The sequence below is a fragment of the Rutidosis leptorrhynchoides genome, chromosome 11 (assembly GCF_046630445.1).
Source record: "Rutidosis leptorrhynchoides isolate AG116_Rl617_1_P2 chromosome 11, CSIRO_AGI_Rlap_v1, whole genome shotgun sequence".
NCBI lineage: Eukaryota > Viridiplantae > Streptophyta > Magnoliopsida > Asterales > Asteraceae > Rutidosis > Rutidosis leptorrhynchoides.
Genome location: NC_092343.1, coordinates 124,663,758 through 124,677,704, shown reverse-complemented (window position 1 = coordinate 124,677,704; position 13,947 = coordinate 124,663,758). Strand labels below are relative to the sequence as shown.

General features: G+C 34.0%; 2 non-coding genes across 2 annotated transcripts; both read right to left on the bottom strand.

Moving 5' to 3' along the window:
• Nucleotides 1-11,931: 11,931 nt before the first annotated feature.
• Nucleotides 11,932-12,005, bottom strand: TRNAW-CCA (transfer RNA tryptophan (anticodon CCA)). The gene has a single exon. It is a non-coding gene; the product is annotated as a tRNA-Trp (tRNA).
• Nucleotides 12,006-12,168: 163 nt separating this feature from the next.
• Nucleotides 12,169-12,242, bottom strand: TRNAP-UGG (transfer RNA proline (anticodon UGG)). Its single transcript has one exon. It is a non-coding gene; the product is annotated as a tRNA-Pro (tRNA).
• Between the last annotated feature and the right edge of the window lie 1,705 nt (nt 12,243-13,947).

Below are 13,947 nucleotides of genomic sequence, written 5' to 3'. Positions count from 1 at the left end.
TAATGGTAAACGTACCCGTAACAAGTTCCGGGTCTTCACGTGCCTCTCTAGCATTAATAACAAACGCTCTTCCACGTGCAGGTTCGCCATTCTGATTCGGGCACTGGCTCTTATAGTGACCTTGTTTTCCACACCCAAAACAAGTAATGTTAGCCAAAGCAGTTCTATTTGCGTTGGTGGCAGGAGTCTTGTTACCATTTGCATTTGTAACGAGAGCCTTACAATCTTCAGCAAGATGTCCCTGTCGATTGCATTTGGTGCACAACACACTACAGTAACCAAAGTGATGTTTGTGACAACGGTTGCATAAAGGACTTTGTCCTTTGTAACCAAAGCCTGAACCGCTACCCGCACCTTTCGGGGTTTCTGATTTCTTAAAAGATTGTTGTTGGTAACCTCGATCATAATTTCCGTTCCACTTTCTTTTGTTGCTCGATACCTTCACATCAGCAGTGAATGCTTTCTTATCCAAGATGACTTGATCCATTAGCTCGTTCGCCATGGTTATAGCTTCATGAATTGTCTTAGGCTTCGACGCCGTAACGTTTGCCTTGACCTTTCTGGGCAAACCACCTTTGTACATTTCAATCTTCCGTGCTTCGGTTGGAACCAATTCAGGACATAGTAAAACCAATTCCATGAATCGCTGATTGTAGTTGGTGATTTCAGTACCAACCACCTTCAAACTTCATAACTCATCTTCTAACTTAATAACCTCATTCCTTGGACAATACTCGGTGATTATCATTGCTTTGAATTCTTCCCATGGAGTATCATAAGCTACATCTCCTCCTACCGCCTTCACATAATTCTTCCACCATGTGAGTGCACTATCTTGTAAAGTGCACGATGCAAACTTGGTCATGTCTTTTTCATCACAACCACTGATTTTAAACACCGTCTCCATCTTTTCTATCCATCGGGTTAAACCGATCGGTCCTTCCGTTCCACTGAATGATGAAGGTTTGCAAGCTTGGAAAGTCTTGTAAGTACATCCTACACGAGGATTTGGGTTAACTGCAGCAGCTCTTGCAGCCTCAACCCATAACATTCTGTCGTTCACTCGCTGGTTGATGAGTTCCTCGAGTTCTTGTTCCGTCATTCGATTCAATCGCGCCATTTCCTAATGAAAGAAAATAATTATTCACATGGAATATTATAGATGTAGTGTGTATTTATAGTACATTTATAGCTTGTTAATAATATGAACCAGGTATTATTATAAAAGCCTTTTCTTCTTATTAGCGTTTTATAATTATATCTAGGGTAGTACCTACCCGTTAATGTTCATACTTAATAGCTTAGTACAGAACCAATTACTACAATCTAAATAATACTTAACCATGGAGAATTATTGCATTTCATACTTCGCTATTTTACATATGCTTATCTTACATCGAACATTAAACAAACCACACTAATAATATTATACAAAACATTATTTGATTCCATGGCTTAATACGGCAGTGCATCGTTCGGTCTATTTTCTAGGGCGTTTAGTTCCAATGAATGGCCTAACGCTTATCCTAGCTGTCTGCCTACGTTTTGGCTGAGGAGCCGAAGAACTAGATGCGGGGATAGCACTAATAGGAATAGCGGGAATAGGGGTGGTAGTGTTGAGTGGAATTGGTGCCACGTCATTCTCACTAAGTTCGGGATTTGAATTTTCTAATTCATTCGCTTTTCGTTTCTTTCCTTGATCGAATTTTTCTTTCGTAATTTCTAGTATTTCTTCCTCGGGTTCACTTTCTTCTTCGGGTTCACTTTCCTCTTCGGGTTCACTTTCCTCCTCGGGTTCACTTTCCGATTTTTCTATAGTTGGTTCATCCGGAAATTGTGAGTCTTCCCCAAAAATACCACTTTCGTCATCGGATATGTTAATGACTGAAACACAATCTGAAGGTTCTGATTCGGAGTCGCTGAATGTGATAATAAGTTTCGAGCCCGACATCTATCACATAACAACTAACCCATTAGTACTTACATAATATTTACATATAAATTTTTAACCAACAGTGATAAGCAATGGTTTTTAAAATCAGACCCGGTCAAAGTCCAGACTTTACTAATGTATCCTAACGACTTCTTGGTTAGACACACTAATGCAAACCTGGTTCGCTAAGACCAACGCTCTGATACCACATGTCATAACCCGTCCTTAACCATAAGAACGCGTTAGATAACGTATGATTTCATTGCGAGGTATTGACCTCTATATGAGACATTTTTAAAAGAAAAACTGCATATATTATACATTACAAACCACAACCATTATTTTTGTTACAAGCTTAAGACAATAAAAAGAAGATTAACGTTTAGCGATAATCTTCGACTTACAAACTTTACAAATGATGACAACAACACGGTTTTTAGCATATTTTACAATACAACATCTCGGATATGCAGTTTTATTTTTGACACAAACATGCGTACGCAAGATCCTGGTTAGATCCAACATGATGCAGCGGAAGCTTTAGAAATCACCTGAGAATAGACATGTTTTAAAAAGGTCAACATAAAGTTGGTGAGATATAGGTTTAATGCCGGCAGCAATATATATATAGACCATAAGATTTCATATATAAACAGTTTAATAAAAGTATTCTAAGTGGTTGAGCACTTGGTAACCATACTTAACATTTTCACGTCGCATATTCCCTTTAATATGAAATCTTACTACACCGTACCAAGTGTAGTCACAAAACGAAGTACTGTGCAACCGTTGAATACTGGTCGTCCAGTCCGGTTAGGGTTGTCAGGCCCGATAGATCTATCAACAGGATTCGCGTTTACAATACCGCTGTAAATATTAGTTACCAAGCTACAGGGAAGTATGCCAGTGGTACAACTCAACGTAGAATATATTTTTCAGTTACTTGTGTCCATATCGTAAAACATAAAATACATGTATTCTCATCCCGAAATATTTAGAGTTTAAAAGTGGGACTATATACTCACACTTGTCTTGATGATATATATAATTTGACTCGGTCTTCCGGTTGATATCACGAACCTATCCATATATAATATATCAATACCTTTTCTTTTTAAACAAACGTCACATATATATACTTGTTATACTTTTAATACTTTGAATAATTCCTTAGTCCGTAGTTAGCAGTTCGTTGTTAGTAATTCAATTTTAATGGTTCATTTTTAGATGTTTAATATACCCGCAATGAAATAAATAAAACCCCCAACGAAATAAATAAAACCCCATCGTATATGTATTGGTCGAGATTAATCTTGACCCATGGTACCGGTGTTGTCAAATGACGTGTTGCGTACATAAAGTACCGGTGTTGTCAAATGACGTGTTGCGTACAATCATGGGATCTTATGATTAATCTTCTCGTGTTGCTTACGGGTGATCCTGAACCATATGAAATTGAATTATGAGTACATATATATAAAATATCATGTTATCTTATAAAGATGTGATTTTATGTAAATTTTTCCAATGAATCCCGAAGTCAATTAAGTCTTGGATAACCAATTTTGTTTCGGTCATAGTTTCTTCGTTACAAGTCCGTTTTCGTTGATTCAAATTGCCATCTTCTTGGATCGAGTTCTTCTTTAAGACTATGAACTGTAAATACCTTGGTTTGTATTCAAAATCATACGGCATAAGTGAAAGTTTAGTGAAACATATGAAGTTAAACATTTTTGTTACAACAAAATCATTTAATGACCATTTTTCCAAAAATACTTATACTTTGAAAAACCAAGTTTTACCTTGTTAAATTAACATATAAATAAGTTATGTTACATGTCTTGAAGTATTTTAAAAGTTAAGTTAGAAGGATCTATTTAGTTTGCAACAAGTTTGAAAACATTCAAACTATGTTCTTGTTGTTAAACTTTTGTACCACAAAATAAGATAGCTATATATATATGAATTGAATAAGGTTATGAACATAGATTCTACCTCAAGTTCCTTGGATAAGTTTGCTGTAAAAGAGGAGTAAGAAGCTAGAATCAAAAGGGTGATAGAAGTGGATGAAAGATTGGAAGTAAGTTGGTGTTCTTGGAGGGTTTTCTTGAAATGTTTTTGTATGGTTTTCTTATGGTGTTTTAGTATGGTTTTTGAAGCTAGATCTTTATGGAATTTTGCTGGGTTGTTATGGAGTTTAGAGAGTAAGAAAGAGTGTGTGTTTTAGCTAGGAAATTGAAGTAGTAAATGAAGCAAAATGATCATGTATATATACACCCTAAAAACGTGTTTTATGAGGTATATGGACAAAAATTCCAAGCTATCATTTTATGTATCTAGTCCTAATTGCTTCCAAATTCAATTACCTAGCCCTCATGGCATGAATAATGGCTGGTTAGGTGGTGATTTTGATGTGTATTTACTATTAGTAAATACGTATAGGAGCTTGGTATGATACGAGTACAAATACTCTAGGTATACGTATAGAAATTTTGTGAAAAATGGAATGAGGATTCAAATATAGCTATCTTTTATGAATATACTTATATGGTTTTATGTATTTAAGTCTTTAAAAGTGATTAAATACATTACTTATACAATATATGTATAAACATTATATGTCTTAAGTATTTATGTCAAATAACGTTACGTATAGTTATCGTTTTGAAAACTTAAGTTAGTAGTTTCAAAATACACATATAACTTGTTGTTATTAATACAAAATGAGATATTAAAACATTTATTAATCATGTTAAATATGTATATATACATTTATATACACAAACGTATAATTATCATATATTGTATAGTTCGTGATATCATCGGTCAAACTAGACGGTCAAACGTTGTGTAAAACTCTTTTCGGAAATATAAATCTCGACAATTTGGATTGCTTATCATGTTGGCAAGGTTTAATTTATGTAAATATCAATCTTATAAGTATAGAACGATCGAAAAAGTGCGGGTCGTTACAACTTGTCCAACTTCTAATGAATCTAGATAACCGTTTGTTCCGGTATAAATAGTAAGTACATGTTCTTCTACCCCGAGAGGGGCGGATTGAGATTGTTTAAGCAATTCACGTTATCGTTGACCTCTTGCCAATTGATTCTGAGTAGCTTTATCGAGATCAGAAGCAAATTGTGCAAAAGCTTCTAATTCTACGAATTGTGCCAGTTCCAACTTTAATTTACTCGGCGGATGGCTGAACTGAAAAGTTGGTCTATCTATACACATGTGGCTATCTTTAGTGAGATCATACGAAGGGTATGTTATGTTAATGTTATTAGTTTAGATCTAACCAATTTAATGAATTACTCCTAAAGGTTCACATCAAACTAGTGCTAGTTGATGCGAGTTACTTCGGAAACAAACGGACTAAAGTCAAATTCATTTGGGGTATTCTCTCAATTACAAAAAAAGCAACTGGATCAAGTATGAGTTTTCGATCAGAACATATATGGATAGAACCTATAACGGGGGCTCGAAAAACAAGTAATTTCTGCTGGGCTGTTATCCTTTTTTTAGGTTCATTAGGATTCTTGTTGGTTGGGACCTCGAGTTATCTTGGTAGAAATTTGATATCTTTATTTCCGTCTCAGGAAATAGTTTTTTTTCCGCAAGGAATTGTTATGTCTTTCTATGGGATCGCGGGTCTTTTTATTAGCTCCTATTTGTGGTGCACAATTTCGTGGAATGTAGGTAGTGGTTATGATCGATTTGATAGAAAAGATGGAATAGTGTGTATCTTTCGTTGGGGATTTCCTGGAAAAAATCGTCGGGTCTTCCTCCAATTTCTTATAAAAGATATTCAGTCCGTCAGAATAGAAGTTAAAGAGGGTATTTTTGCTCATCGTGTCCTTTATATGGATATCAGAGGCCAGGGAGCCATTCCTTTGACTCGTACTGATGAGAATTTTACTCCACGTGAAATGGAACAAAAAGCTGCTGAATTGGCCTATTTCTTGCGTGTACCAATTGAAGTTTTTTAATATTTAATAAAAAGAATAGTATAATAATAAGATAATAAGTATAAAAAAACTCTTTTAGGGATCTTTTATATGTATCGAAATATAAATATAAATATAGACAACCCAATTCAAAAAGAAACAAATCCAATATCTCATCATCAACCATTTCGAAATAAGGAAATTCCCTCCCTTTTTACTTGTTGGAATTGAGACTTCAGATAGATCATATCTTGTCATTTTTTGAAGCTTCTTTTGATATTTTTTGTGCTCCTTAATGACCAAAAAATTGGATCTCTTATAAATATAAACAAGGCAAGTTCTGTCGTTTTTTGCCACTCAATTTTCACAATATTCTTCAGAAAATTCCCTCAATTAGTCTATCTATACATGACTACGCATAGTCAGTTAAAATTTTGAAATATTAGCTATTTTTTTCGATATAATGATAGAAAATTCTTTCATCTCAAAATCATTAAATTTAAAGTGGTTTTTCCGGGCATTTATCGAAAGGAGATATGTGCTTCGAATTTGACCAATTGAAAGGTAAACAATTTTTTTATTCTATTCACTCTTTTTTATTTGTGATTTCGTAGTTAGGCCTTGAATCTAGAAAAAAGAATACCGAAATAGACGAAAAATTCGAATGAATAGATTCATAGGTTCGATAACTTGGAATAGAAAAGATGCATGAGATAAATATTAGATTACATAGAGTCGACGAATGAGATGGGTTCATTAACAATTCACAGACGAAAAAAATGGAAAAAAAGAAAGCATTCACTCCTCTTTTATATCTTGCATCTATAGTATTTTTGCCCTGGTGGATTTCTCTCTCCTTTCAAAAAAGTCTGGAATCACGGGTTACTTATTGGTGGAATACTAGGCAATCCGAAATTTTTTTGAATGATATTGAAGAAAAGAGTATTCTAGAAAAATTCAGAGAATTGGAGGAACTCCTCTTCTTAGAGGAAATGATCAAAGAATACTCGGAGACACATATACAAAACCTTCGTATAGGAATTCACAAAGAAACAATCCAATTAATCAAGATACACAACGAGGGTCGTATTCATACGATTTTGCACTTCTCGACAAATATAATCTGTTTCATTATTCTAAGCGGTTATTCTATTTTAGGTAATAAAGAACTTGTTATTCTTAACTCTTGGGCTCAGGAATTCCTATATAACTTAAGTGACACAATAAAAGCTTTTTCTCTTCTTTTATTAACTGATTTATGTATCGGATTTCATTCGCCCCATGGTTGGGAACTGCTGATTGGCTTTGTCTACATGGATTTTGGATTTGTTCATAATGATCAAATTATATCTGGCCTTGTTTCCACTTTTCCAGTCATTCTAGATACAATTTTAAAATATTGGATTTTCCGTTATTTAAATCGCGTATCTCCGTCACTTGTAGTGATTTATCATTCAATGAATGACTGAAAAATTATCTACCTAATTAAATTAGAATGTTTCTTACTTTGCAACATAAGCAAAGCATTGAAAATCGCTTTAGATTTCTACCCATTCCGGGGATTCATCCTATATTCCTATATATTAATCCAGTCAATTTATTCCAGTAAATAACAGAATCATGGATAGGAAACTCCATTAGTAACCTACCCCAATTTATTGTAGAAATTTTCGGGATCAATGGTTGGACCATGCAAACTAGAAATACTTTTTCTTGGATAAAGGAACAGATTACTCGATCTATTTCCATATCGCTAATGATATATATAATAACTCGTACGTCCATTTCAAATGCATATCCCATTTTTGCACAGCAGGGTTATGAAAATCCACGAGAAGCGACTGGACGTATTGTATGCGCCAATTACCATTTAGCTAGTAAACCAGTGGATATTGAGGTACCGCAAACGGTCCTTCCTGATACTGTATTTGAAGCAGTTGTTCGAATTCCTTATGATATGCAAGTGAAACAAGTTCTTGCTAGTGGTAAAAAAGGGGGTTTGAATGTGGGGGCGGTTCTTATTTTACCAGAGGGTTTTGAATTAGCGCCTCCCGATCGTATTTCCCCCGAGATAAAAGAAAAGATGGGCAATCTGTCTTTTCAGAGCTATCGCCCCAACCAAAAAAATATTCTTGTCATAGGCCCTATTCCTGGGCAGAAATATAGTGGAATCACCTTTCCTATTCTTTCCCCCGACCCCGCTACTAAGAAAGACATTCACTTCTTAAAATATCCTATATACGTAGGCGGAAACAGAGGAAGGGGCCAAATTTATCCTGACGGGAGCAAGAGTAACAATACTGTTTATAATGCTACAGCATCAGGTATAGTAAGCAAAATCCTACGAAAAGAAAAGGGGGGATACGAAATAACCATAGCAGAGGATGGACGTCAAGTGGTTGATATTATCCCTCCCGGGCCAGAACTTCTTGTTTCAGAAGGTGAATCTATCAAATTGGATCAACCATTGACAAGTAATCCTAATGTGGGCGGATTTGGTCAGGGAGATACAGAAATAGTACTTCAAGATCCATTACGTGTACAAGGCCTTTTGTTCTTCTTCGCATCTGTTATTTTGGCACAAGTATTTTTGGTTCTTAAAAAGAAACAGTTCGAGAAGGTTCAATTGTCCGAAATGAATTTATAGACTATCGGATTAATCGACATCAAGTTTGTAAAAAGAACCAAGTTCTTTTTAGGAATTATGATTATCTATTATCTATAACTATGATAAAAAATGAAATTATAAAAAGCCTTTCGTTTATACTCTTTTTCTCCGAGATGCCGGGAATTCCTTGTACGACACTCCTGCCATAATATTGCCATAATATGTAGATTGTGAAGAAGACTATTTAACTTGACCCCCTTACTTTGCTTTTTTTTTATTTATCAAAATTGGGGTGATCTTATTATGTTGCTATTGTCAGATTGAAATGTCATAAAATGCATTTAATTCTAATACATTTCACTTCGGCTAGATCCTAGCTAAAAGTAAACGCAAAATAGATAGAATAGAACGTATAAATATAAACGAAGGGAACAAATATTTCTGGGAGGGTTTATTCGTCTTCCTAGTCTTCAACACAAGAAAAGGGTGGGAAAAATCCTTTTCTTGTGTCGAAATAATAAAGATTCTTTATACTGTTCGTCAAACATTCCTAGTGTGATTTTTTATTTTTTACAGACGTATGAGAACGGTTTTTAGAGTTATTACGTAATTTTTAATAATTAAGATAGAATTATTAATTTTAAATTACATATACTATAGATAAGGGGAAATTTGTTGAGTAAATAGAACTTCTTCAATTAACTTATAAAAAAATCTTATACTTATTATTAAGAACTCAACGGGACCTTCTCCCTTAAATCAGACAAACAAAGAAGGGAATCCGTTGAGTTCTTACGCTTTCATGTCTACAACTCAATTCATCCGATTACTACAGGGATGAACCCAATCCGGAATATGAACCATAAAAGAAAACGCCTACTAAACCGATCACAAGAATACCAGCTACAGTACCTATTATCCAAAGAGGAATTCTTCCAGTAGTATCGGCCATTTACTCCACTTCTCTCCACATTTCATCAAGTGGTCATGCTAGAGACATAAACAATCATGGATAATTATGAGATGAGATCCTTCCGAATGGGCTAAGAGAGAGAATAGCTAAAATGATTAGTCTATTATTTTAGTTCTCTCTCGTTTTATTAATTGAAGAAATAATTGGAAAATAAAACAGCAAGTACAAAAATGAGTAATAACCCCCAGTATAGGCTGGTACGATTCAATTCAACATTTTGTTCATTTGGGTTTGATTGTGTCGTAGCTCTATAATTCGGATTAGGTTTATCGTTGTATGAACTGCATTGCTGATATTGACCCCAAAAAAGAAACGGTAGGTACAGCTAGGCCGTGAACAGCCAACCATCGCACTGTAAAAATTGGATAGGTTCGATCTATGGTCATTGAGGCCTCCTAAAAAGATCTACTAAATTCATCGAGTTGTTCCAAAGAATCAAAACGGTCGGTGATTAATGAATTCCTTGTCGGTTCTCTGTGAAATACTCGTTTGGCCGAGGGCTTCCAAACACATCGTAAGCTAAACCAGTGCTGACGAATAACCAACCCGCAATGAATAGGGAAGGTATAGTAATGCTATGAATGACCCAGTAGCGAATACTGGTAATAATATCAGCAAAAGAACGTTCTCCTGTGCTTCCAGACATGCTGAGCTCCACATATTCTTGTACAGTCAAAAGGGGATCGAGTCCGTAAAAGATTGGATCAGTAAATGGAAATTCACTGAAAAATTCTTTGTGAGATCGTCAATATTGTACCGAGGGCGTCTTTAGAGTATACCGAATCAGTATAGCTATCCTTCTTCTGACACAACAACGCACTTTGAATTAGTATTGGAAGGAGGTGCTAAATAATTTCTTTGTTCCTTTACTTGTTCTTTGTTGATGTATAAGAAAAAGAATGTCCTATTCAATCAATTTAATTTAAAATAATCTATTTCTCTCGATTATGAGTTTACGGCTAGAAACGAGGATCAGGTAAAATGTGAATCTGATAAGGTAGTTTCTAATAATTCACGAAATTGATTGATTAGAATATTCCTACAATTGTAAGTAGATGTGAGATCTAAAAATCTTTGTTATTCGTTATTCATAGTATTAGAAGTGCTTTTTGTTGAAATATTTTTTTTTAAGAATTTGTTAGCCGTCTAGTATAGTAACAATTAAGAATAGAATTAGAAGTCTAATTTTATTTCAGAAACGGAAAAGAACAAAGAATGAAATAATTGGAATCACTAATGCATACATTGTTGTATTAGATATTAGATTAGATCGAAACTGAAGGTTCTTTATTGACTAACTACAAAGATGCGGATTTCTAATATGGAAAGATACAAAATAGAACTTCTAAAGCAAAAGAGAATAGAAATGACTAGTCTTATAATATAGTTGAACCAAAATACCTATTTTTTTGAGTGATCATCTGATAACTTTTTGTTCTCATTCATTCAAAATCAATCAAATACAAATAAATAATATTAATATTATATCAGTGAACCTATTACGGAATCTAATTAGTTAAAATGAAATTAAAATTATTCTAAGATTACTGTTCACTCTAAAATAGAAAATAGATTAGATTCGATACAATAAAAATAAAAAAAATGATAAAAATAGGAATAATTTTCTAATTCGATTCCATAATGATTCGAAAAGAGTTTCATTTTCATTTTAAAAACGAAATTACACGACCCAGTTCTTATTATTCGTTTATAAGTTGAGTTGAAAAAGGATCCAAGAATGCATTCGCTGATTGCAAACGTGGTATCGGTAGATGTTACAGATGCTGAATCAATTTATTTTTATACAGTTGTGACTTTTTCCTTGTTAGTGCTGTCTATAATGATAGATGAATCAAAAACTTTCAATTGGTATTTTTGTTTCTCTCCTATTTTGCAAAAAAAGTAAACTCAGGTAAGTACTTTTTTATAAACATATGTATAAAAAGAACATATTTCATTTAGCTCCTTAATGCCTACCATAACTAGTTATTTCGGTTTTCTACTAACGGATTTAACTATAACCTCAGCTCTATTTATTGGTCTGAGCAAGATACGACTTATTTGAAATTAAATGCACAATTCCTAAAAGTAAATCTTTCCGCAAACTTCTGCGTATTTGTAGTTACTTACCGTGTCAATTGCCAATTATTATTATTGGTCATTGAGATTCATGGTAATTCGGATTAATATTTGGGTATAGATATTACCTCTTTTTTCTCCTTTCAAACAAATTGAAATGATTGAAGTTTTTCTATTTGGAATCGTGTTAGGCCTAATTCCTATTACTTTGGCTGGATTATTTGTAACTGCATATTTACAATATAGGCGTGGCGATCAGTTGGACCTTTGATTAATTAACATCTCTTTTTTTTATTGACCTCCTCCTTTCTTTAATATCCAGGAGGTCAAATTAAGATTCCTGTTCCAGTTAGTGTTTCAGTCGAATTCGATCGAAGAAGATCTGAATCACGCTCTGTAGGATTTGAACCTACGACATCGGGTTTTGGAGACCCACGTTCTACCGAACTGAACTAAGAGCGCTTTTTCTCATAAAATAGAAGACTGTAAAGAAAAGGATTGGCCCCAATACATCTTGTATGCATACACTATATGGTATCATAAGAATGATAGATTCTATATGATATGTCCAATGTGAATTGATCTCAAAAAATCCCTCATTACTGCTCAAAAGAGCAGTAATAGGTAGGGATGACAGGATTTGAACCTGTGACATTTTGTACCCAAAACAAACGCGCTACCAAGCTGCGCTACATCCCTTCCATTGGTCTACAGTGTCATTGTAGAGAATTCCTGTCTTGTTTTCCACATCGTTATCGCCTCTATTAAAATCTAGAATTTTTATGTCCATTTCGTCTTTTTGGTCTCATTTAACATATTAACATATAATATAATAATAGTAAAAAACTTCTATCTATATGAAATATGGAACGGAACCCCTAGGAAAAATAAAAGAGTTGGGCAATATTGGGGAAGAAAAGGACGTTTTTTTCTGTATAAAAAAAAGTAAATCTTTTTATTGGATGATTGTACATTTCAATATGTATTATCTTCTGTATTACAAATTACAATAAAATGAAGGAGTTTTTCAATGAAAGATCTACAAACATACCTTTCTGTGGCACCGGTACTAAGTACTCTATGGTTCGTTTCTTTGGCAGGTTTATTGATAGAGATTAATCGTTTTTTCCCGGATGCGTTGACGTTCCCCTTTTTTTCCTTCTAGTTACTGGTTATTGAAGTGAGAAGGAATAAAGAAGATTAGAGATACAATTAAATAGCAGCCCCCTCTTTTCTCTTTTTTCCCTTTTTAGAATTAGAATAAGGGAGGAAAGAGAAAGAATAAAAGTGCATTCAACGGCTGGGAGATTGGGATTCAGGAGGGAAAGAGTATTATACAAGATACTTCTAATACTTCTATGAAATACTGTACTGTGATTTGAAATATAGTTTAGATTTAGAAATCTTTCTATCTTATTTCCTATATTAGTTGTAGTGAAATCTTGCATAAGAAGATAGCAAGTTACAAATTCTATTTTTTTTTCCTTCCTTTCTTCTTTTTCGTTTCGGATTGAAAGAGGAAGAGTTGAGTAAATGAAAAAGCCAAAGGAGGTTCATGGCCAAGGGTAAAGATGTGCGAATACCGGTTCTTTTGGAATGTACCACTTGTGTTCGAAACGGTGTTAATAAGGAAGCAACGGGCATTTCCCGATATATTACTCAAAAGAACTGGCACAATACGCCTAATCGACTGGAGTTGCTAAAATTCTGTCCATATTGTAACAAACATACGATTCACGGGGAGATAAAGAAATAGATCGAAGCGAGTACCTGCGCTCTTATAAAGTTATAAGGAAAGGGAAAAAATGACATTATATATATAACATATTTAACATAGTTAGAGATAATTATAAACAAACCAAATCCTATTTATTTATTCTAATTAGATATACGACTGAAATAGGATTTTAGGGATAAGAAATAAACTAACCAAACCATGGATAAATCCAAGCGAACTTTTCTTAAATCCAAGCGATCTTTTCGTAGGCGTTTGCCCCCGATCCAATCGGGGGATCGAATTGATTATAAAAACATGAGTTTAATTAGTCGATTTATTAGTGAACAGGGAAAAATATTATCTAGACGAGTGAATAGATTGACCTTGAAACAACAACGATTAATTACTATTGCTATAAAACAAGCTCGTATTTTATCTTTGTTACCTTTTCTTAATAATGAGAAACAATTTGAAAGAACCGAGTCGACCATTAGAACTCCTAGTCTTAGAGCCAGAAAAAGATAGGTTTACTCTTTCTTCACTTGAATTCAAATCTCCAGCCGAACTCAAAAGCGGATTGGTCTTTGGGTGGAAAAATCCAAGAATCTGACTTGCATTTTCGTGTCGTAAGAAAAAAAAATAATCTGGGAAGAATAAATTTTTTTTTGAACGTGTTGATTCATATTT